Source organism: Eschrichtius robustus, chromosome 3 (genome assembly GCF_028021215.1).
Source record: "Eschrichtius robustus isolate mEscRob2 chromosome 3, mEscRob2.pri, whole genome shotgun sequence".
Classification (NCBI taxonomy): domain Eukaryota; kingdom Metazoa; phylum Chordata; class Mammalia; order Artiodactyla; family Eschrichtiidae; genus Eschrichtius; species Eschrichtius robustus.
Genome location: NC_090826.1, coordinates 106713286 through 106737617, shown reverse-complemented (window position 1 = coordinate 106737617; position 24332 = coordinate 106713286). Strand labels below are relative to the sequence as shown.

Genomic DNA, 24332 nt, shown 5'->3' with positions numbered 1-24332 from the left:
GTGCGAGTCTCCGAGGCTGTCAAAAATTTCCCCCGACCTCGGGGAGTTTCCTCCCAGAGCTGCACGGGTCAGGCCGGTGCTGCATTCCTCGCTGCTTTACTTTTAGCATTTCTCTCTTCCCCCTGGGAGTCTTGTCCTGCGGACGCGAAGTCGTTCGGCCTTCCTGGACTCTTAGCTCAACAAGGTCCACTCCGTTGGCCCCCGTGTGCCTTGGTTGGAAAACTCTCCCGGCCTTAGATTGGAGCCATTGCTTCCCCGCCCTCGGGGACCACTCGCTGCCCTCGTTCACCGGAAGCCCCCTCTCTCTCCTTTTTTTTTCTTTTAACAAATTGATTCTATTCATTTTTGGGTGCATTGCGGCGAGGTTGCTGCTCCCGGGTTATCCCCTGATTGTCGAAAGCGGGAGGGGTGGCCTTTCTCGTTGCGGAGCACGGGCTCCAGGCGCGCCGGCTTGAGGCGTGGTCAGAGGAGGGCCTCACTTGTCCTGCAGCGTATGGGAATCTTCGCGGATCAGGGCTTGAAACCGTGAACCCGTGCTCCTTGCCTTGGCAGGCTAATTGCTATCCACTGCACTACGAGGGAGGCCGAGACGACCAGTGCCCGGGAAAACGTTTTTGCACGTTGCCTGCATGGTACCGTAACTGTTGTTTGAAGCAGAGAAACAAATGCAGTTGCCGTGCCTGCGTGTGGCGTGACCCCTCACCTCCCCCCGGTTGCAAGGTTCAAAGCTGGGACGCAACCTGTGGAAACTCCTGAAAGAGTCTTGCAAGGAACCGATTAAGGAAGACCGACTTCTTAAGTAGTTAAGACAAACTCTCGGCGCTTGCGCAGAACGCTAATACTCAACTCACACGAAAAGAAAAGAAAGGAAAAAAAACAAAAAGAACTAACGCCCACCCTCACACGTACCGGCGCCCGGGGGGCTCACACGTACCGGGGCCCGGGGGGGTGCTGGGGTATTCTCTACGCCTGGGAACACAAAAGCACCAGCAAATACAACAACAACACAACAGACAGCACGTGAGAAAACCGGCTATTACCTTTACTTAAGCGCTCTTTTATAGGCACGGGGCCCCGCGGGTGATTTTAACTCTGTTGTTAGCACGCTCATTGCCAGGGGAGAGCGCGCACGCAGTCCCCCACTACCACAAATTACGCAGTCGAGTTTCCCCCATTTGAGGAAATCGCAGGGGCCAGCACACTCGCAGTGCAATGAGTGAGCCTCACCCTGGGAAAACCACCTTCATGATCATGGTATCTCCCCTGCCAGGTAAGTATGAACCACTCTGCCCCCGCCCCCCCCGTACAGCCTTAGTCTCCTACACTGTACACACACGCTCCCTACCCACCCTCCGCGCCCCCTCCTCTTCCACGCCTCTCAGCCCCTCCAAACGACTCTGCTAATAAAATCCAAGCAACTTCTCTGGAAAACTTCCACAGCCCGGGAAGTGGCTCGCGGGGAATTGTACCCCTGCGCTGCAAGATTTACATAAGCCAAGCCCCATTCCTGACTTCTAAGGCGGCGCCTCTTCTCTAACCCCCGCCCTGTCCCCGCCCTGCCGAGATGACCAATGGGCGGGCCGGCTGCTGAGGGGGGAAGTGATGTCATCACGCCCGCCCACTTCGGGAGCCCACCAAGCCGAGGTAACACGCCTCTTACCCTTTATCTGAGATACCGGCGGATTTTGCCAGCCTCCTCGAATTCTTCTTACCTTTTGTCCTGCGTTACACGCCGGGGAAAGGAATTCTGGGATCGTGTGTTATGCTGATGCAAAATGTTTTTAAGAAGAAGTTGTAAAACAATGGATACAAGTGTATATTTATCTATGTGTCTTGTGTGTAGACATGTAGATTCAGGGTTACATCTCAGAGTGCTACTCGGTGTATTTTCTGTGCACGTCCTTCCTACTTCAATCTCGTGGTATCCCAGGGACCGTGTTTTTCCTTTCCTCACCATACAGAATACAAGAAATGACGATTCTGAAAAAGAAGCTGATGACCAGAATAAGGGATAGGAAGATGACCTGTTTGCTTGAAGAGCGAGGTTGGTTTGTTCGTTTGTCTTCTCTTCCTGGGTGAGACTGGGTTAGACCTGAAGGCGGGGCGAGGGGAGGCTGAAGAAGGCAGCCAACTTGTGTTTTCAGACCAGAGAGCAAGGAGCGGAGTAACTTGATCCTTGAGGGTGCCTTTGGCTTAAGGGGGAAGCTGACTCTTCCGGAGAATCCTGGAGCCGACAACAAAGGAACTCAGCACCCAGCTAACTTCCAGGAAGAAGCTTCCTTTCCTCCCCCTGCTTTTCCCCTTTCCCCTCCTTTCTCTCTCTGCAGCCATCAGAAATAAACTCTGGCTCATTTCATCTGAAATATGCTTTATTCCAGGGAGAGTAATAGCTCAGAGAATCTCTGAAAAAGATCTCTAGAAAAATCTCTAGAAAAGACAAGGAAACAGATTATCCCCTAGAGCCTCCAGAAGGTAAGGCAGCCCTATTGACCCCTTGATTTTAGTCCAGTGAGACCTTTGTTGGACTCCTAACCTACAGAACTGTAATATAATAAATGTGTGTTCTTTTAAGCCACTAAACTCATGGTCACTTATTACGGCAGACATAGAACACCAATTCACTAAGTGTCTAGCACATTCACCTTAGCAGTAATAAGATGGGGGACCTAATGAACCCTATATAAATCTGCAGGTTGTCTGTCTGTCCTAGGTTGACAGGTCAAGAGATATTGGTACATGTTTAAAGCATTACATTAGGTATCTTTTTTCCTTTCCGTTTTTTCCCTAAAGGACTCTCGCCCTATTTCCAGCACAGGTGTACCCAACCAACATGGTTCTCACTGGAATTACAGCAAATTGGAAGACAGTGGTGGTGACACAGGTCGATTTCATTTGCTTTTAAGAATGGGTTCTAACACGTAGAGGGAAAGAATATAATTTATGGAAAGTTAAATACCGTAGAATCCTCCATTGCAAAGATACATTTTTTGCAACTTTTTTTTTTTTTTTTCCTTTTTTTTAGGGTGAAGAACTACTTTTCAGAGGGTGAAACACAAGACTGGCTTTTAGGAATTTTCCCCCAAAGTAATTTGTGACTGGATCCTGTTGCCGAAACTTGGCCTCTGTTCACCGGTGCCGAAGAGGAACTCGGAGACAGAGTTTTGGGTGAAGTAGAAAAGAGTAGCTTTTATTGCTTTGCCAGGCAGAGGGGGCCACGGCGGGCTAATGCCCTCAAGACTGTGTGACCCACCCTGGAGGGCGTAGTGAGGAGTCTTACAGCGTCCGAGGAGCAGGGCGTGATCAGCTCGCGGACAGTTCTCAGACCGGCTGGCATCAAGGGGAAGTTTCAAGCGTCATCAACTTTCTGGTTTCTGGTTTCAGCCAGTCCAGGGTCTATGTGCTTATGGGCAGCACTTTCCATCTGGAGGGGGTCTGCTCCCTGTAAAACCACTTAGGAGTGTGTGTCAGGCCTTTATCTGTAGCTTCAGTGAACTGGGAGTTCGGTGATTCTGCCATGTGGCGGATTTAGAGTCTAAATTGTTGCCCGTTCCCCAGCCCAACAGCTGTTCTTTGTTTCTACACCTTCACATTCCCTAATCATTAACTCTTGAGGCAGCACTTTACTTCAAAAGACAAGGACACGGGGGCTCGTACACGGTTTCAACCCTGACCAGGTCTGAGACTTACACGATGCATATGCTGTTGTTTTCATAAACGTTAACGTCCATAAAATGAAGTTCTTAAAAGCATTATTTGAGTTCTCCATTGATTACTGGTTATATCATCAATACCTTCCAGCCCTGGCAGCACAGGGAGGAAGGAAGAATTGCTGGGATGCTTGCATCACCACAGGGCAAGAGGTCCTCAAAGTTTACTGCTTTATCTTTAAGTAATACTTCATAGTTCGGCTGACTTTTCATCCATTCTGCTGATTCTGCCAGTGAGTTCCTCTGTAGTGACAGCCAAAGGCACTTACGGAAAATACTTAAGCAACCAAGTGTAAAAGCAGAAGTCGAGGTCACTTCATCTACTACGGAAGTGGGGCATGTGTCTACCTCAGGCCTGAGTCTTTTGATGGGTCTTTTGGTAACTGGTGGCGGCGGTGGTGACAATGTTTGAGTTGTTTTATTTTTTATTTTATTTTTTATCTTTATTTTATTTATTTATTTTTTTGGCCACGCCGGCGGGGCCTGCGGGATCTTAGTTCCCCGACCACGGATCGAACCCGTGCCCCCTGCAGTGGAAGCTCACAGTCTAAACCCTGGACCGCCAGGGAAGTCCGTGAGTTTTTTTGTTCATGTTGTTGTTTGTTTTAATTTTTCAACTGTTACTAGGAAATAATTGTGGAGCAAGTGCTTGGTTTTAATGCTGGAAAGCAAAAGAACGTAACTAAGGACTTTTCCCAAGGAATGCTTTGAGATCTTTATGTCAATTTGTGGTGTGACTTATCCACTTTTTCAATTAAGGATTCTTAATTAAAGGAAAACAAACTTATTTATAGGTTCGAATCAGTCTTACAGAACAACAGGTTTTCAACTGGGGTCCGCAGCCCACCCGCATCTGAAACATGTGGTTTGTGTGTACGTGAAAAATGCAGACTCTAGGGCCCCACACCAACGAAACCTCTGGGGGTTGGAGCCCAGGAAGGAGCTTCTGTAATCTCCACAGCTGATTCTGAGGCACTCTAATTGTAAGAACTGCCCTTTAATATTTGTAGATAAGGGGATTGTTACAAAATGACAAGAGGGTAAATAATCATTCTTTTAAAGTTAGACTTCAAGCGTTGGACAGCGAGGTGAGCTCTTCCTGACAGTTTGTCTTTCCTATTCTTCCCCACTCAGCCTAGGGACGCGTGCAGAAATTAGAAACAAAGTAGGGGAAGAAAACCTTATTTCTTTACGCACATTTTGCTTTAATAGCCACCGAAAAGATTGTTTCATTTCCTCTCACTGACCCTGTCCACCAGTTATGTTGGCCTTTAACGTATCGCTATAGCAGCATGTATAAATATATATCATACATTTATTCACACATACACACATTCGAAAGCACTGTGAAGACACAGACTAGGCTTTGGCACAACTGGGGGCCGCTCACATGTCACTTAAAAATGATCACTGGTTCATTTACACAAGACTTTCAACAGGCTTGGTGTGGCCAGTGGCCCCCAAGTCCCAGAGAGAAGTTAGGATGACAAAATCGGACAGTGTATTTAGAGTGAGGTCAGTACACTCCTTGGAGATCATAAAAGCATAGAAATAGGAGGTCTAGGCTAAGCACGAGACGGCATCTGGGAATCACTGCTCTCACCACGTGGATTCAAAGAACTCAGGTGCTGCAGTGTAGACCGACGCCCAGCCTGACTGTGACCCAGCCGCGCTGGCCCCGGGTCAGGTCGTCGGGCCCCTGCCGACACTGTCCTGCGGGGCACCGCTGCTCAGTCCTGAGCTTTTCGATCTGCCGTGGAGCTCCAGCGTGGGGACCACATGCTCCATTGCTAGGAAGCAGGTCCCGTTTCCCCCGAGTTGACCCTCGGAGGATGAGGCGAGAAATGTGCTGTTGCTGGTTCCCAAGCCCCTGGGGCGTTCAGAAGCAGTGCCACAAGGTCCTCTACCAACGATGCCTGTTTTGCTTAGTGCTGGGCCCGGTGGACCTTGGCTGGTTGTTCCTCAACAACTGCAGGAGAGGCCCTCTGCCTTTCGCCCTGCCCCACCAGGCCACATCTCTGACTCCTTCCAGACCCTCCAGCAGGGTCGAAGAACGTCATGACAGTCTATAAGTTTGAGGTCTCTCACTTGTGGCAAAGCCTTAAGATCTGTTTAAAGAGAAGGTGGGGTGACTTCATGATAGCCCTACAGAAATTAAGACCTGTGGAGAAACTATTTCTCCTGTGAATTTTTTTATACACAAAAGAATGAACAATGAGAACTCCGCTTAGATATTTTTTGGAAGGAGGTAGGTAAGTGGTATCAGGACATGTGTAGACAACTTAAGAGTGACTGCTGAGGGGTTGGTTGCTATCAGTGGTGACCTTCACAAGCCCCCAGGCAGCCTTGTGCATTAGCATGGCCTAGGCAACTGGAAGGCAGGTGTCCCCAAGGTTCCATGACCGCCCCCACACCTACCAGTTCTGTTATTGCAACTCCAAACGGTAACCTAGCATGCTGGGTCCCCCTCTGTCATTCCTGTCTGAGTGTGAGCTACAGACGGTGCCTTTGGCTCTGAGCGCTGGCATAATGAACCTTGTTTTTGCAGTTGCAAACCCTCAAGTTTCTCCCAACAGTAAGTTAAGAATTCCAGTTTCTGTCATCCCTCAGTCCTGATTAAACTTATGTGATTTCACATGTTTTCAATCCATCATATGTTTGGGTTTCTTCTCCCCAGTCCCTGGCTCTACCTTTTCTCCCACATGTCACCATGGCAGTATCTCTTGGCCCTTTATCTGATCCAAGGGTAGAATTTACACTCACGGAAATCAACCAGGAGCTTCAGTTGTAGCTGGCAAAGAACAAGCAGAACTTCCAAGACCTCCCAGAGAAATTCCTTGTATCCCAAGCTACTGCCTACTCCCTGGCCAACCAGCTGCAGAGATACAGTTAAGTCCTAGGGGTCGTGGTCACCAAAGTGATGAATGGTCACTGTCTTCCCTCTGAGAAACAAAAACTCTCCAGACTTTGTCTCCTAATCCCTTTGTCATTTTGAATTTCATTCTGACCACAATCCAGGAAAGGTGGAAGTGGCTATTTTACCCTCAGTTCCCTGAGGATGGGAAAACCCAGGCACAAAGAGTTGAGCCACTTTTCCAGGTTTGCGGTGAGTTGTAGGGTGAGATTAGAGTTAAAATCCCAGATATTGATTCTTGGTTCAGGCACTGAACTGCCTGGTTCTCTCAGGAACAAAGCTAAACTGTGTCAATTGGAATCTGTTCTGTTCTGTATCTGATCCTGCATCACTGTTGGCTAAACGACTGGAAATTGGATGGAGTTCATCAGTCCAAGTTTCCCTGAGGTCCCATTGGCAAAGCCCTGTGCTAGCTACACTGGGCTAATGTGGTGGTTATACATGGGATAGCAGGGGATAGTACCTGCTCAAAAGGAGCTTAAGGGTGAGACTGCCCCTCACTGAAACCATGGCTACCTGTTTGAGTTGTAATGAATAATGAGTCACTTCTGACAAAGCTCTGACAATAGTCCCTGGCACAGTGTAACACAGTAAGTTCAAGTTCTACTATGTCTAATAACACAAACTTTCATAGTATTTGGGCACATTGTTTTCCAGGTCCTTACGGTTTCATGTATTCTCTTTCACACAAGTGTATCCAGGTGAGTTTTTTACCTTTGAGATACTTGTTCATTACTGAAATCCCAGCACAAGGGAACCATCCGTCCTATGGTCCTAGGGGTCTTCCCAACCACACAGGAATCACCAGGAATGCCCCTGCTCAGCGTTTCACCTAAGAGGCTGCAAATATTGGTAAGTGGCCCAGGATTCAGTGTCAGTTTGCCAAACACCAGTTCATCTTGTCTAGTTACTTTCTGTGCCTTGGAGCTTCTGTTTCCTCAGCTCTAAAACAGGGAGTAACCGAATGCCATGCAGGTGGGAGGCTGAGGAATCAGATGTGGAAATCCCTGCGTGGAGCCTGGCACCGAGGTTACATCTGTCCCCGGGATGGACCCTGCCTCCTCCCTTGAAGGCGGTGACCGCAGCAGCCTGTCCAGCTTTCCCCTGAGGCAGCGTCTCTGTTTCCCCAGAGTGTGAAGCATTTAAGGACATCACTGAATCTGTGCTGGGGGAGAAGCTGCTGTTTGAGGCGCTGAGGCTAGCAGAGAAGCTGGCAGAGAAGCCCACGCAAGCTGAGAGGTGAGGTAAGGAGGGCAGAGATGTTCATGGCAGGCACATGGCACAATATTTATAAACCAGCAGGAGAACACCAATTGGTGAATTGCGGACTCCAGTTGTTATTCAGAGCCTCATTTACTCCGCTTTTAGAAACACTATTGACTTAAAATCACATATCATGAAATTCACCAAATTCAAGTGAACAACTCAGTGGCATTTGGTACCATCACAATGTTGTGCATTCAATACCTCATTTACCTTTACATCACAACCCCCTCCTGACTGACTACACCTTATCATCTATTCTTGACCCTGTCATTCTCATGTTTTTTTCCAATTCACACCGGCTGTATCTGTCCACACTCCTTGGGGGTGTTCTCACAGAAATCCCTAATAGTCTGTCATCTTTGCATTTTAAAATTGTATCTTCTGTCCCACCTTAGGACATGTGATATCCTAACTCGAAGTCAGGCACGAAAGCTGACCCAGTTACGGCGGACATTACAGGAAGTGAAAGATGACTGTCCTACTCCAGCAGCACCTCAAGGACTTCCTCATCCACAACGACCTTGACAACCACCAGGGGCAGGGCTTCCAAGAGCGGCTGACGGAGGGACACAGGCTGGCAGAGCACCTTGCCCACAAGCTCAGCCCAGGTAAGGGGGCCACAGTACTTGATAGCACTGAGCTGCTCCAAGGTCCCCTGCTCACAAGAGACTCCACACCTGCACTAGGAATGTTTTTTATCAGCCTTCCTGTTTCATGTCCCGTTTGGGGCTATGATAGGAGCAGGACTGGCTGAGTGGGAGAACAGAGGAGAAATGCGCAGGGTGGAGGGCATAGTATTCCAACTGTCTGATTCCTCCCTGATAGACCATGGCCTTTGGGGCAGGAGGCAGCATCCGCCCAGTGTTAAAGCACAGAAAGGACGATGTGACAGGAGGCAGCTTGTTAGAGTGAAAAGAGCCCTGGACTAAGCATGAAAGTTCCCAGGGTCCAGCCTGAGGGCTGCCTTTAGTAACAGTGAGTGAGTGAGTGATTTTTTTCCTATCCCAGTATCTGTTTCCTCTTTTGTAAAATGGATCAAATAATCTGTTGATGGTAGCTATAGTGATGAAATGGGGAAATATTTACGAATGCACTGCAGAAAAAAGAAAGCCCTTCACTGTGTGGTGCCAGATAAGGTACTTGATGTAGTCAGACTCGGTGTTGGGAAAGTTGTTTAGAATGGACCACTTTCCATAGAGAGACTTTCCCTTGATAACCAAGAGAAGCCACCTTGAAGAGCCCAGGGATGTGGGACATGGTTCTTCTCCTTAGAGAAAGGAGGGGATCTTGTGAGAGCTGTGAAGATGTATAGAGCCTGTGTCTTTGGCAGAATTTGTGGCAGGATGGATGATCCAGTTGTAGAAGTCAAGATGGAAGGTGGACAAGTATGCAGTGATATAAGGAAGAAAGGACACTTTAAATGTTTGTCCAATTTCAGGCAGAAGGTGTCATGATGGTGATCCTCTGGTTTAGAGTCAGACTGCCTGATGGATCAGAAATCCATGCTCGGGCAATTGTTTAAAGACAATGCATTAGAACTTCCATACGGTACTAATTCATACATAGGTATTTATGACGCTATGACCATGTGAGTTGCTGTGTTTGTAGTGAGTGAAGTGGCAAGAAGCTGACTGGATATTTCTGAATTTGTCTGCAGAAATTCATGAAGATGAGGAGGATGAACAAGCACAAGAGACACTCACACCCAGGTAACAGTGAACTATCAGGAGCTGGTAATGGGTAATGCGTAGGTAAATTATGGACAGGGTCAGAGAGAGTCAAGATACCAGATGCAAGGATAAGCAAAGCTGCAGATTGTATTGATTTACTTTACTCAACCCACATGGAAATGGCCCTGTTAACTTGGTTGTCTGTTGTCTCCGTGCTACTTGTATGTATGACCCAAGGTGAATGCACCACCCTTAGGATTTCCTGCACACACAGAGAATATCTATTCTCTCCTAAAGGAACTCCAAGGTGAGATAAATAACTACTCCTACACAGTTGTTTTAGGTCCTTGGGAGGAAGGTACCTAGCAAAGGAATTAGTAGAGAAGTAACCAGAAAAATTAAGCATCAGGACAACTATCTAGAAAAAAGATTGTTTGTCATGTGACAGTAGTAAGTTCTATTCCTAAAAAGAAGGCATAATATCTCTGGGAGTCTATAATGCCTTAATAGCCATATTCACTTGACTATTTATCTTAAATTGAACATGGCTTAGGACCCCGGGGGTAGCATCTGGTATGGAAGTTCATGTGTGTTTCATGTTCCTGAAGGTACCATACTGGGATGGTTGAGTCTCACTCCTCATCAGACGTTGTGTGGCCAGTGCACAGAGCACCTGCTGGCCTCCCTCTCCTGCCCCGTGGCAGCCACACTCCACTTCACATACGGGAGGATAGTTCCTTCCCTCTTTAGGGGACTGCCCTTTTGGTTTCTCTGACACTCCCGATGCCTCCCATCAAAACCAGCCAGGGCAGCTTGGGGTCGGATCCCCTTCGTTTAATTTTCTGTCATCCCTCTCCCACCTGGCACAGTGTGGAGCTGCAGGAGGTTGAAAAGAAGGAAGTGCCTCAGGAATCCCAGGATGAATGTGTTTTGACTCCTTCAATTCTCCAAGGAAGTTCTGACTGCAACCAGCCTTACAGTGATGGCAAATTTGCATTTGATGAATCAGAAGTGGGCCCTGCTCCGGATGGAGCCTGTGGTTGCTCCCATGCTAAAGAGGATGAAATTCCAACCGATCTCCCAGGTAGCCTCCATATTCTTTGTTCCCCACACCTGTGTAGACTGAGGAAGGTCATCTCTGAAGATAGTCCCTATAGACGCATCTTTGTTAAATCAGGGAAAAGGATCTATTATGAAACACAGACATCAGGTGGCTCAGGGAGCCTTTATCCCTTTCTAGGCCCCAGTCATGCCTTTGTCACCCTGGCACCAGTGTCAGGCATTTGGACCCAAATCAGGTGTGACAAACTCTCATCCACCTTGGGTGGAAATCCACAGGAGGTGTTTGTCAGACCTAGTTTGGATCAAATGTGTCTTGTCACCTGCAGTGATCTAATTTTTGGTTTTTTGTACAATGTCCCTGGCCTTTCTCTCCCTATCCAGACACAATGGCAGACTTGCATATACATTAGGAGAGGTTGTTTCCCTGCTCTCAGTCCCAGTCTCCATCTTCTCTATGTTGGCTTCTGTTAACTAAGCAGTCATCCGAAAACCAGGACAGACACAGCTGTACCACTGCCTTGTTTGGATGTTTCCATGAAGCAAGGCTGGGCTCTGGCAGTCCCTTCAGCCTTGAATGGCCATGGTTTCTGTGTCGCACCAAAGATTCTTTTTGGTTTGAGGGTTTATACAATTCATCCATCACTCTAGTCTCAAGTATAAATTCCTCTAAACCATCAGCAACCACATAATCTGATGGGACTAACCAATATTGTAGAAACAATTCTAGAAAATAACTCAGCTCATTTTCTAGGATCACTGGGGAAAATATATTATTAACTATTTATACAGGCTCAGAACAAAGGATATTGGGAGAGCGCTCTACCAGATCAATAAGAGAATTTCCCTGATGGGTCTGGGGTCCAGTCTAATTCTAAGACTTAAGTGTCCTGGAATGTCTCTGCTAATGTATTATGTTCTTGCACTGAGAATATTAATGTCCTTGTGGTGTGTTCACTGAGTAGGTATGTGTGAGGCGTGATTTGCTTATTGTGACCCACTGTCTCTGAATTTCTTACTAGACAATCAAAATGATCATAAGCAAGTGGATGGACAAGAGCCAATGTCCATACTTTCTTTTTGGTGGTAGAATCTACAGCAGTGCTGTAATGTAATAAAAATGCAAGCCACATATGTAATTAAAATTTTTCTAGTAGCCACAATGAAAATTAAAAAGTATAAGCAGACAATAATACAAATATAATCTTCTACATAGCTAATTAACGCTACACATTAAAGGAAATATAATTCCAGCAAAGTTTTAAAGTTGTGTTTAATAGAAAAATATTGTGCATGTCTTCAGCTTTTAAGTTTACATTCACATGAATTATAAATTAAATATAATTAAAATCCACTTCCTCAGTCCTACTAGCCACATTCTAAGTATTCAATAGCCATATGTGTCTAGTGGCCCCTATTTTGGACCTGGCAGATATAGAGACTGATGAGATTCACATTTGCTATCTTGGCAAGACTACCTCAGAAGTGGTGTGTGCTCTCTGATCAGGAGGCACATCAAGTTCTGTGTGTCTCTTCTAATAATAGTAGCAGCCCTCGGAGTTCAAGGCCTAGATCCATTAACTGATTATGTGGAGTAAAATGGTGATATTCCATGGTCATGTATTATTTAACTGGAACACTTGTATAAAAAGAAACTTCCCTTAAATACTAAATACTGTTTAGTTACTTAGTGGTACCCTCTGTAAAGAAAACTGCAGCTTAATGAGCAGTTCCCCAAGCATCCTCTGTGGTCACCAGTTAGTTTCTTTTATTTCTTTTTTTTTTTTTCCCCTGTGCTAATATGAATTCAAAGTTTCAAACACATTGAAGTATTTCAATTCATTGCAATATAGTCTTTACTGATACTCCAATTATCCTCTCTTTCAGCAGTGAAAGTGACTTTAAGCTGGCTCCTTCATCCTTTTGATAAGATTCTAATAGTCTTTGAGACCTTTCTTGATATCAGTATGACAAGGTGCTTCTGTCTCATACTGAATATTTTCTGCCCCTGACCTGGACTCAGTCATTTCTCTAAGAATCTCTGGTTTCTTTTTATGCAAAACGTTATTCCCAGATCAAATTGTGTAACCTAAAGATACTCATTGGAATTGGTTTCTTTCTAGGCCTTTCCAGTGGACAGAGCTAGAAAATACATACTCATATTTGTATGTATGTATTCACATATATTCACATTCATAATTCAAATTCAGAACTACAGGCTTTTTATTGAACGTCTTTCATCTGAAACTCTTTTCTCTAACACCAATATTTTTGTCTTTAAGGACACTGGGAGTAATAGAAATACAATATCTTTTACAGTCTCCTTTGCTTCTTCCCGCATTATATAGACAAAAGAATAAAGAAATACCAACAATGCCAATAATAACACAATTGAGGAAAGCAGTTTTTTAAATTTTGTCATGGTCCTGGGGTATATATATTGTGTTTTATGGTCTCTTCGGAGAGTTCTTATCCAATATGGTTGTTCCACAAAAGACATACACAGGTTCATTTGTTACATTGTGTTTTCAATGTCTAGAGGTGACATTTATAAATTTATTTATTATATTTGGCTGTGTTGGGTCTTCGTTTCTGTGCGAGGGCCTTCTCCAGTTCCGGAGAGCAGCGGCCAGTCTTCATCGCGGTGCGCGGGCCTCTCACTATCGCGGCCTCTCCCATTGCGGAACACAGGCTCCAGACGCGCAGGCTCAGTAGTCGTGGCTCACGGGCCTAGCCGCTCCACGGCATGTGGGATCCTCCCAGACCAGGGCTCGAACCCTTGTTCCCTGCATTGGCAGGCAGACTCCCAACCACTGCGCCACCAGGGAAGCCCCTAGAGGTGATATTTAAAAGATAAATTTTATAATGATTAAAAAAAATGAATGTGGTTCCCAACTCAAATCAAACCAAACAAGCATATTCACTACAGTCTAGCCTTGACTATAAGATCTGCACGTGTCTCAAAGGCCTGGGTGGAGGTGGGTCAGGGATCCCTGCTCTCCTCAGACGCCGGAATCCTTGGCCTTCCTCCTCCTTCTGGCTGAGCTTGGGACGAAAGGACGAGGTTTCCTGGAGTCAAGGTTCAAATCTTAGCCTAACAGCGGCTTTTCTTGTCCAATTTAGACTTAGGAGTGAGAAATTCTGAATAAAATCGGAACAAAGTGGAATAGGATCAATTAAAATTCAGAATAAAGTAGGGCACCTGAACACAATTCAGTACTTCCCATCCAGGTCTGGAACCATAAGACGCTGTTACCCTGGCTGCTCAGCGACGTCACAGCCCCGCCCCGCGACCATTTACTCACAGGGACAACCGCGCAGTTAGTTACAAGACGTGCGGGGCAAAGCCCCCTCGCGGGGCAGGACTCAGTGGGCGCAGCCTCTGCCTTCCGCCCCCGAGACCCAGGGTGACCCGACGAGCGGGTGGCACTGGCTCGGTCGCTGCGCCCCAGGGCGGCGGGGCCGGGGACTCCGATGGCCCGCGACGGGCAGAGTCGCCAGGGTCCAGCGGGGACGCCGCGGGCTCGTCCCCCCGCCTGCCCGCCACGTCCGCGTGGAGCGCGCGAACCGCGCCTCTCCGGGAACTGGGAGAGGGAAAGCACGTCCCATCTGAGAAGTAAAAAATCCCCTTCTTCTGACTGAACACAGGAAAGGTCCCACCGAGATTTGAACTCGGATCGCTGGATTAAGAGTCCAGAGTGCTCACCATTACACCATGGAACCCTCCGCTGGCTGATTCGCTGCTCCCGCTACTGAGCCAGGCCGCGCCCAGCTCCGCGGGCGCAGGAGCGGCGTCGCGTCGGGGGCTCTCATCACCCCGCCCCGAGCCCGCTTCCTCCGCGACGCCAGGAGGAACCTGACGCGCCTTCCCTCCGCCGTCTCTTCAGCTTTCTACCTGGTGGAAAGAGACGAAATCTATTCTGGCTGAGCGATAAGAAATGTTTTTGGGGCTTCTCCCCAATCCACCTGCGCTGTGAGCAACCCTAGTGTGTCCCTCTGATGTAGAATCCCTGCCAGAAAAAATAAAACTTTTTTCCGTTTTTTCGCAGTTGTTCTTTTCCCGCTGTTCTGGGAGTTTTGGAACATCGTCAAACAGCCTTTGGGACTTAGGGGGTGATGATCTTCTCTTGCGATCGTAGGTTGCTGCCGGCTTCTTTGGGGCACAAAGTGTGTTTTTTTTTGTGGGCAATTGGATCAGACCCGAAGAAATCTTGATTACATGGTAACACCACCGCTATGTGTGCGTTGAAAACGCACTGAAAACAAATTTCATACAGAAAAACGTTTATCACACGGCGGAGTACGATAACATCCTTCTTCAAATCGCCACAGTTCAAGAAGTCAGAAACGGGGGCAGATACAGAAAACTACACACAAAAAAACCCCGCAAAAACCACTACTGCAATGCAAGCACGTAAATACAAGACAGTCACAGTCTACATATTTTCACTCTTTTTATTTTCCGCAACTACTTAGCTCTACTATTAAACACCAACTGCTGGGGGAAAGCGCGCACGCAGTCCCCCACTACCACAAATTATGCAGTCGAGTTTCTCCCATTTGGAGAAATCGCAGGCGTCAGCACACTCGTAGTGCAATGAGTGAGCCTCGTCCTGGGAAAACCACCTTCATGATCATGGTATCTCCCCTGCCAGGTAAGTATGAGCTATGTTTTCCCCGCCCCCGTACAGCCTTAGACTCCTACACTGTACACACACGCTCCCCACCCACCCTCCGCGCCCCCTCCTCTTCCACGCATCTCAGCCCCTCCAAACGACTCTGCTAATAAAATCCAAGCAACTTCTCTGGAAAACTTCCACAGCCCGGGAAGTGGCTCGCGGGGAATTGTACCCCTGCGCTGCAAGATTTACATAAGCCAAGCCCCATTCCTGACCTCTAAGGCGGCTCCTCTCCTCCAACCCCCGCCCTGTCCCCGCCCTGCCGAGATGACCAATGGGCGGGCCGGCTGCTGAAGGGGGAAGTGACGTCATAACGTCCGCCCACTTCGGGAGCCCACCAAGCCGAGGTAACACGCCTCTTACCCTTTATCTGAGATACCGGCGGATTTTGCCAGCCTCCTCGAATTCTTCTTACCTTTTGTCCTGCGTTACACGCCGGGGAAAGGAATTCTGGGATCGTGTGTTACGCTGATCCAAAAATTTTTTAAGTAGTAAAGAAGTTGTAAAACAATGGATACAAGTATATATTTATGTATGTGTCTTGTGTATAAACATACAGATTTAGGGTTACATCTCAGAGTGCTACTCGGTGTATTTTCTGTGCACGTCCTTCCTACTTCATTCTCATGGTATCCCAGGGACCATGTTTTTCCTTTCCTCACCATACAGAATACAAGAAATGACGATTCTGAAAAAGAAGCTGATGACCAAGATAAGGGATAGAAAGATGACGTGTTTGCTTGAAGAGTGAGGTTTGTTTGTTTGTTTGTTTGTTTTCTCTTACTGGGTAAGACTGGGTTAGACCTGAGGGCGGGGAGCGGGGAGACCGCCGAAAGCAGCCAACTTGTGTTTTCAGACCAGAGAGCAAGGAGTGGAGTAACTTGATCCTTGAGGGTGCCTTTGGCTTAAGGGGGAAGCTGACTCTTCCGGAGAATCCTGGAGCTGACAGCAAAGGAACTCAGCACCCAGCCAACTTCCAGGAAGAGGCTTCCTTTCTTCCTCCCTGCTTTCCCTCTTTCCCCTCCTTTTCCTCTCTGCAGCCATCAGAAATAAACTCTGGCTCGTTTCATCTGAAACATACTTTATTCAAGGGATAGTAATAGCTCAGAGAATCTCCAGCAAACTGGAGAACCAGACTATACAAACAGGGAGGAATAAAGAAGGCCAATGGAAGGGAGCCCACAGACCAAATGGAAAGGACACTAGTGCCTCCTGCTGAGTGACAGACCCTGTAGCTTTGCACAGGTGACACTACTGGCCCTGGACACTAGACACTGCCAATGGCCCTATGACTTCTGCTGCACCTGGTCGGTGTTAAACTAAGGATCTTGAGGTGGGGAGATTCTTCTGTTGCAGAAAAAATATCCCCAGGGCCTGCTCCTTGTGTCTCTCAACTTCTGTCAAATGCTGGAGTAGTTGTTGCTGATGGGGATTTGCCAGCTCTTGGTAATAGACCCACATCTTAGCCCCTAGAAAAACTAAGACAGCAAGTGCATGATCCTTAAAAGTTTCAGAATGTGGGAAGTTTCTCATACAAACAAAGGGGGCTCAGATACTAGATGGCCTAGATATGACAAAAGACTCTCCTGTGCCCAACACCCTGCAGCCAGCCCTGTGGGGAGCATTGTAAATCCAGTTCTGAAGCCCCTGCTACCCTGTCCCAAACATACACCCGTGCACACCCAATTTTGGATGATGTTAGACGTTTACCCTGAGCACAGGGTGAGGGTTTTGACTCCTTATATGGTGATGGTTGGTATATCACTCAGTATTATTTACATTACCTACACTGAGAATTGAAAAGTTTGAAAGTTCACATTTCTGGGGATAGAGTAATTGTTCTAAAGCCATGGTAACAAATAGCCACCAGAACTGGGTTTTTTTTTTTTTAAATTAATTAATTAATTAATTAATTTATTATTTTGGCTGGGTTGGGTCTTCGTTTCTGTGCGAGGGCTTTCTCTAGTTGCGGCGAGCGGGGGCCACTCTTCATCGCGGTGCGCGGGCCTCTCACTATCGCGGCAGAACTGGTTTTTAAATCCTCTCTATCTACCAATGTCCACTGTAGGAGTTTCCTGTTGCTATTGTAACACATTACCACACACTTAGTGGCTTAAAACAACGCACATTTATTATCTTATGGTTCTGGAGATCAGAAGTCCAAGATGCATCTCACTGGGCTAAAATCAATCTGACAGTGGAGGTGAGGTTCTTTCTGGAGGCTCTAGGGGAGAATCTCTTTCTTTGCATTTTCCAGCCTCTTGAAGATGCCCACATTCTACTCTCATAGCCCCCTTCCATCTTCATAGCCAGTCACAGCTGATCAGGTTATTCTCACAATGCATTATTCTGACACCAAATCTTCTTCCTCCCTCTTTCACTTATATGGACCCTTGTGATTCCATTGGACCCTCCAGGATCATCTCCCCATCTCAAGGTCCTTAATTTAATCACACCTGCAAAGTGTCCTTTGCCATGTCAAGTAACATGTTCACAAATTCCAGGGACCAGGATGTGGACATCTTTGGGGAAGCATTATTCTGCCACCACAGCCAGTCTCCTCAGTGAATACATTTCTGCAAACGTATCAGTCAGTGGTGGCCCCTCTCTTCTGAAAGTCAGCCAGGTGAAAGCAACTCAGTCCACTGCCTTTGAGTGTCAGCCAGTCAACAGCTGTGCCCAGTGTTGAGTCATTTGAGTCAGAGAGAGAGAAGGGGAAAGTCTGTGGGGAGAGGAATCTGAGGACCCAGTGCCTGGGAAGTTCCCAGGGACCAGAGCTGAGAGCTGCAAATGCCTTCATGGGAGGAAGAGGCTGGGGAGGGTGTTAGGAACTGAATGTATGTGTCCCACCACCCACCCCCCAATTCGTATCTTGAACCCTAATCCCTGTGGGGCTGTATTTGGAGAAGGGGCCTTTAAGGAAGTAATTAAGATTAAATGAGGTCATAAGCTTGGAGCCCTGATCTGACAGGATTAGTGTCCTTAAATGAAGAGAGCTTGGGCTCCTGCCCTACCCCAGCTCAAGCAAGGAGAAAAGGCCATGTGAGGACCCAGTGAGGCATCTGCTATCTACAAGCTAGGAAGAGAGCTCGCGTCGGAAACTGAATTGGCAGGAACTTCCAATCTTGATCTTGGACTACCAGTCTCCAGAATGTGTGAAAACAGATTTCTGGTTAAGGCACCCGGTCTATAGTAGTTTTTTCTGGAAACCCAAGCTGACTAATACAGATGGTTACTTAGCCATTGGCCTAAGCACCTTCTACATGGTCCTTTCTGGGATCTGCCCCTGTTTTGTTCATTTCCTGTAATTAGCACTCACCACCTGCTTTGCCCTTCTTAAGGCTGATTCATGACTTTGGAATGAAGATTGATCACCTGGTTTAGGATTTCAATAGCATAATTTGCTACATGTAACAATGACCTGCACCAAGGATCTTCTTAGAGTTTCTTTTGAACGAGTTTGACAGCTTCCCAAATGTCAACCTAGTGTGACTTGGACAGCTGGACTGAGATTCTGCAGAGTGACCCCATGACCCCATGTGGCCTGCATTTCCTTTTCTCACGAGAGATTTCCGTGCTTTGGACTCTCCAGAACCACAGACCAGGGTTTGGCTGCTGGTGAGGAATCTGTGCCTAGCTCTGGGGAAACCTAGGGAAAAAGGAAACAATCCCCAGAATCAGGGCACGGGAGGGGGCAGGGGCTGAGAGGCTGTTCTTCTGTGAATAAAGGAGTTTGGATGATGAGAGAGGAGGCTGGGGTGTGTGTGTGTCCAGCATGAGGTCAGGGGAAGTTCAAGAGAGGGCAGCTGCCATTCTGGGACCAGAGACTAGAACCTCCATGGCATTCACGCTCTGGTCATCGTCCTCCTTATTCTTCCTCAGCTTCCGCCTTCTCCTTCCTCGCCGTCCTCCCCTATCCTCTCCCCAGGCTTACTTTGTTCCCATTCCTCCTCCTTGTCCCCGCTCCTCTTGCTCCCATCCTCCCCATCCCTTCCCCCCACAAAGCAGGCCAACATGGGAAGGGGCTGCCCCAGTCCGAGAGGACGATGAGGGAGTATTTTCCACCAGCCTGAGAAACACGAATACTTTTCTCTCTGGTCAGAACCTGGTTTGGAGGAGACAGAGCAAGATGCTGCCTCAGGAGCTCATCCTCCACAGCCAACCCAGGCAGCACGGGCCTTAGGCCGACCCCGGGGATGTGTGACCAAAAGTCAGGAACCTCTGGACATGGATTGCTGACATCTAGTCCACAAGATTCCAAACAAGTTAATATCTTGGTGCCTGCCTTCTTTACAAGGCAAGTTCCAAGGGAAGGACTGTGGCTCCCCTTCCTAGCCGCCTGGCGAAGGCGCACAAGGATCCCTCTGTTCATGCAAGGGTAGGTCTGAGAAAACCCTCCCATCTGTTCCATGGAGATCAGCTGAAGGTTCATAGTCAGACGTTAGTGGGGTCCCAGGTGCACCGACTCCACCACCACCTTCACCTCCTCCACCACGTACTCTTTGTCTTGGATGAGATTTCTACCATCAGAGTCAGGCTTGGAGGGGGGAAAATGCTACATTTTGGAAAAAAAAAAATCTAAAGAGACTAGTACTTGTGCAATTTTATGGACAGCAGTGAAGCACTTCTAGGGTTCTAAGCTGACTTTATCTTGATTCACTGGTCTAGATTGTGCCTTCAGGTAGTGTCTTATTTTAACTAAACTTTGTTGAAATTAGAGAAGTTCTTTTTTTCATAGTTCCAATATTAGTTGGCATCTGAGTTAATAGTTTCGTGACCAGCAGAATAATACTGTCTCCCCCAGGATGTCCCTGCTGTAATTCCCCCAACCTGTTCATATATTACACCACATAGGAAAGGAAACTTTGCAGATGTGATTAGGGTAAAGACCTTGTGATGAGATTATCTTGGACCATTCAGGTGGGCCCCGTGAAATTACATGGGGCCTTAGACTTGAGAGACAGAAAAGGTCAAAATGGTGTGAAATTAGAAGGACTTTACCTGCTGTTCTGGTTTTGAAGTTGTAGGAAGGAGTCAAAAGCCAGGGAATGTGGGAGGCCTCTAAAAACTTTTTAGGAAAGCAAGGAAAGAGATTATCCCTTAGAGCCTCCAGAAGGTAAGGCAGTTGTGTTGACTCCTTGATTTTAGTCCAGTGAGATCTTTGTTGGACTCCTAACCTACAGAAGTGTAATATAATAAAAGTGTGTTCTTTTAAGACACTAAAGTTATGGTCACTTGTTACAGCAGAAATAGAAAACCAATTCAGTAAGTGCCTAGCATATTCACTTTAGCAGTAATAAGATCTGGAGGATATAATAAACCCTGTATAAATTCTGCAGGTTGTTTGCCTGTCTTAGGTTGACAGATCAAGAGATAGTTGTACGTTTGGGCTTCCCTGGTGGCACAGTGGTTAAGAATCTGCCTGCCAATGCAGGGAACACCGGTTCGAGCCCTGGTCCGGGAAGATCCCACATGCCGCGGAGCAAATAAGTTCGTGTGCCACAACTAATGAGCCTGTGCTCTAGAGCCCGCAAGCCACAACTACTGAAGCCTGTGCACCTAGAGCCCATGCTCTGCAACAAGAGAAGCCACCGCATTGAGAAGTCCTGGCACCGCAATGAAGAGTAGCCCCTGCTCGCCGCAACTAGAGAAAGCCTGCGTGTAGCGACGAAGACCCAATGCAGCCAAAAATAAATAAGTAAAATAAATAAATAAAATAAATTTATTAAAAGAAGAGATGTTTGTACATGTTTGAAGCATTACATTAGGTACCTGCCGTCTTTCTTCCTTTCCATTTTTTTCCTAAAGTGCTCTCACCCTATTTCCTGCACAGAACCCAACATGGTTCTCATTTGAATTATGGCAAATTGGAAGACATTGGTGGTCATGCAGGTTGATTTATTTTTAAGAATGAGTTCTGTTTCTGACATATAGAGGAAAAGAATGTAATTTATGGAAAGTTGAATATTGGAGAATCCATTCCAAAGATACATTTTTTGCAACTTTTTTAATAGGGTAAAGAACTACATTTCAAAGGGTGAAACACAAGAATGGCTATTGGGAATTTTCCCCCATAAGTAATTTGTGACTTGATCCTGACCAGCTCTGAGATCTGTATGATTCATGTTGTTGCTTTCATAAATGTTATGTCCATAAAATGAAGTTCTTAGAAGCAATGTTTGAGTTCTCCAGTGGATTTAGGAAGAATTGCTGGGATGCTTGAATAACCGTGGAGCAAGAGGCCCTCAAATTTTCCTACTTTGTCTTTAAGTAATACTCCATAGTTTGGCCAACTTTTCATCCATTCTGCTGATTCTGTCAGTGAGTTCCTCTTTATTGACAGCCAAAGGCACTCATGGAAAATGCTTAAACAACCAAGTGTAAAAGCAGAAGTTGAGGTCACTCCATCTACTGTGAAAGTGGGGCATGTCTCTATCTCAGACCTGAGTCTGTTGATGAATACGTTTGTTATTGTTGTTGGTGGTTGTGATCATGGTTGAATTTGTTGTGTTGTTGTTTGTTTTAATTTACTACTGCCTCTAGGGTATAATTGTGGAATGATAGCTTTATTTTAATTCTGGAATGCAAAAGAACATAACTAAGGTCTTTTCCCAAAGGAAGATCTTAAGATCATTATGTCAACATTTACGGTGTGACTTAAACACTTTTCAATTAAAGCTTCTTTTTTTTTTTTTTTTTTAATGTCTGAAACATTTATATTAACATATTTCCATACAAATAACCCAATGAAAGTTTAGTATTAGTTGTTTTGTTTCTTTTTTTATATTGCAGGTTCTTATTAGGCATCAATTTTATACACATCGCTGTATACATGTCAATCCCAATCGCCCAATTCAGCACACCACCATCCCCACCTCACCGCAGTTTTCCCCCCTTGGTGTCCATATGTCCATTCTCTACATCTGTGTCTCAACTTCTGCCCTGCAAACTGGCTCATCTGTACCATTTTTCTAGGTTCCACATACATGCATTAATATACGATATTTGTTTTTCTCTTTCTGACTTACTTCACTCTGTATGACAGTCTCTAGATCCATCCACGTCTCAACAAATGACTCAATTTCATTCCTTTTTATGGCTGAGTAATATTCCATTGTATATATGTACCACAACTTCTTTATCCATTCGTATGCTGATGGGCATTTAGGTTGCTTCCATGACCTGGCTATTGTAATTAGTGCTGCAATGAACATTCGGGTGCATGTGTCTTTTTGAATTACGGTTTTCTCTGGGTATATGCCCAGTAGTGGGATTGCTGGGTCATATGGTAATTCTATTTTTAGTTTTTTAAGGAACCTCCATATTGTTCTCCATAGTGGCTGTATCAATTTACATTCCCACCAACAGTGCAAGAGGGTTCCCTTTTCTCCACACCCTCTCCAGCGTTTGTTGTTTGTAGATTTTCTGATGATGCCCATTCTAACGGGAGTGAGGTGATACCTCATTGTAGTTTTGATTTGCATTTCTCTAATAATTAGTGATGTTGAGCATCTTTTCATGTGCTTCGTGGCCGTCTGTATGTCTTCTTTGGAGAAATGTCTATTTAGGTCTTCTGCCCATTTTTGGATTGGGGTGTTTGTTTCTCTGATATTGAGCTGCATGAGCTGTTTATATATTTTGGAGATTAATCCTTTGTCCGTTGATTCGTTTGCAAATATTTTCTCCCATTCTGAGGGTTGTCTTTTCGTCTTGTTTATGGTTTCCTTTGCTGTGCAAAAGCTTTGAAGTTTCATTAGGTCCCACTTGTTTATTTTTGTTTTTATTTCCATTACTCTAGGAGGTGGATCAAAAAAGATCTTGCTGTGATTTATGTCAAAGAGTGTTCTTCCTATGTTTTCCTCTAAGAGTTTTATAGTGTCCAGTCTTATATTTAGGTCTCTAATCCATTTTGAGTTTATTTTTGTGTATGGTGTTAGGGAGTATTCTAATTTCATTCTTTTACATGTAGCTGTCCAGTTTTCCCAGCACCACTTATTGAAGAGACTGTCTTTTCTCCATTGTATATCTTTGCCTCCTTTGTCATAGATTAGTTGACCATAGGTGCGTGGGTTAATCTCTGGGCTTTCTATCTTGTTCCATTGATCTATGTTTCTGTTTTTGTGCCAGTACCATATTGTCTTGATTACTGTAGCTTTGTAGTATAGTCTGAAGTCAGGGAGTCTGATTCCTCCAGCTCCATTTTTTTGCCTCAAGACTGCTTTGGCTATTCGGGGTCTTTTGTGTCTCCATACAAATTTTAAGATGATTTGTTCTAGCTCCGTAAAAAATGCCATTGGTAATTTGATAGGGATTGCATTGAATCTGTAGATTGCTTTGGGTAGTATACTCATTTTCACAATGTTGATTCTTCCAATCCAAGAACATGGTATATCTCTCCATCTGTTGGTATCATCTTTAATTTCTTTCATCAGTGTCTTATAGTTTTCTGCATACAGGTCTTTTGTCTCCCTAGGTAGGTTTATTCCTAGGTATTTTATTCTTTTTGTTGCAATGGTAAATGGGAGTGTTTCCATAATTTCTCTTTCAGATTTTTCATCATTAGTGTATAGGAATGCAAGAGATTTCTGTGCATTAATTTTGTATCCTGCAACTTTACCATATTCATTAATTAGCTCTAGCAGTTTTCTGGTGGCAGTTTTAGGATTCTCTATGTATAGTATCATGTCATCCGCAAACAGTGACAGTTTTACTTCTTCTTTTCCAATTTGTATTCCTTTTATTTCTTTTTCTTCTCTGATTGCCGTGGCTAGGACTTCCAGAACTATGTTGAATAATAGTGGTGAGAGTGGACATCCTTGTCTCGTTCCTGATCTTAGAGGAAATGCTTTCAGTTTTTCACCATTGAGAATGATGTTTGCTGTGGGTTTGTCATATATGGCCTTTATTATGTTGAGGTAGGTTCCCTCTATGCCCACTTTCTGGAGAGTTTTTATCAGAAATGGGTGTTGAATTTTTTCAAAAGCTTTTTCTGCATCTATTGAGATGATCATATGGTTTTTATTCTTCAATTTGTTAA

At 45.8% G+C, this 24332-nt stretch overlaps 2 long non-coding RNA genes, 3 other non-coding genes and 1 pseudogene across 5 annotated transcripts; 2 read left to right on the top strand and 4 right to left on the bottom strand.

Annotated features, from left to right (window-relative positions):
• Positions 1 to 1114: 1114 nt before the first annotated feature.
• On the bottom strand, positions 1115 to 1278 carry LOC137763159 (U1 spliceosomal RNA). The gene has a single exon (XR_011073721.1). It is a non-coding gene; the product is annotated as a U1 spliceosomal RNA (small nuclear RNA).
• A 373-nt stretch (positions 1279 to 1651) lies between these two features.
• Positions 1652 to 11795, top strand: LOC137760636 (putative neuroblastoma breakpoint family member 5; annotated as a pseudogene).
• Positions 11796 to 13163: 1368 nt separating this feature from the next.
• Positions 13164 to 14365, bottom strand: LOC137762555 (uncharacterized). The gene is made up of 2 exons (XR_011073584.1): positions 14323 to 14365; positions 13164 to 13449 (listed from the first exon to the last, which is right to left on the bottom strand). It is a non-coding gene; the product is annotated as an uncharacterized lncRNA (long non-coding RNA).
• Positions 14268 to 14339, bottom strand: TRNAK-CUU (transfer RNA lysine (anticodon CUU)). The gene has a single exon. It is a non-coding gene; the product is annotated as a tRNA-Lys (tRNA).
• Positions 14366 to 15115: 750 nt separating the features above from the next.
• Positions 15116 to 15279, bottom strand: LOC137763170 (U1 spliceosomal RNA). The gene has a single exon (XR_011073733.1). It is a non-coding gene; the product is annotated as a U1 spliceosomal RNA (small nuclear RNA).
• Positions 15280 to 15619: 340 nt separating this feature from the next.
• LOC137761253 (uncharacterized) lies at positions 15620 to 20973 on the top strand. The gene is made up of 3 exons (XR_011073408.1): positions 15620 to 15642; positions 15965 to 16047; positions 20730 to 20973. It is a non-coding gene; the product is annotated as an uncharacterized lncRNA (long non-coding RNA).
• The last annotated feature ends 3359 nt before the right edge of the window (positions 20974 to 24332 follow it).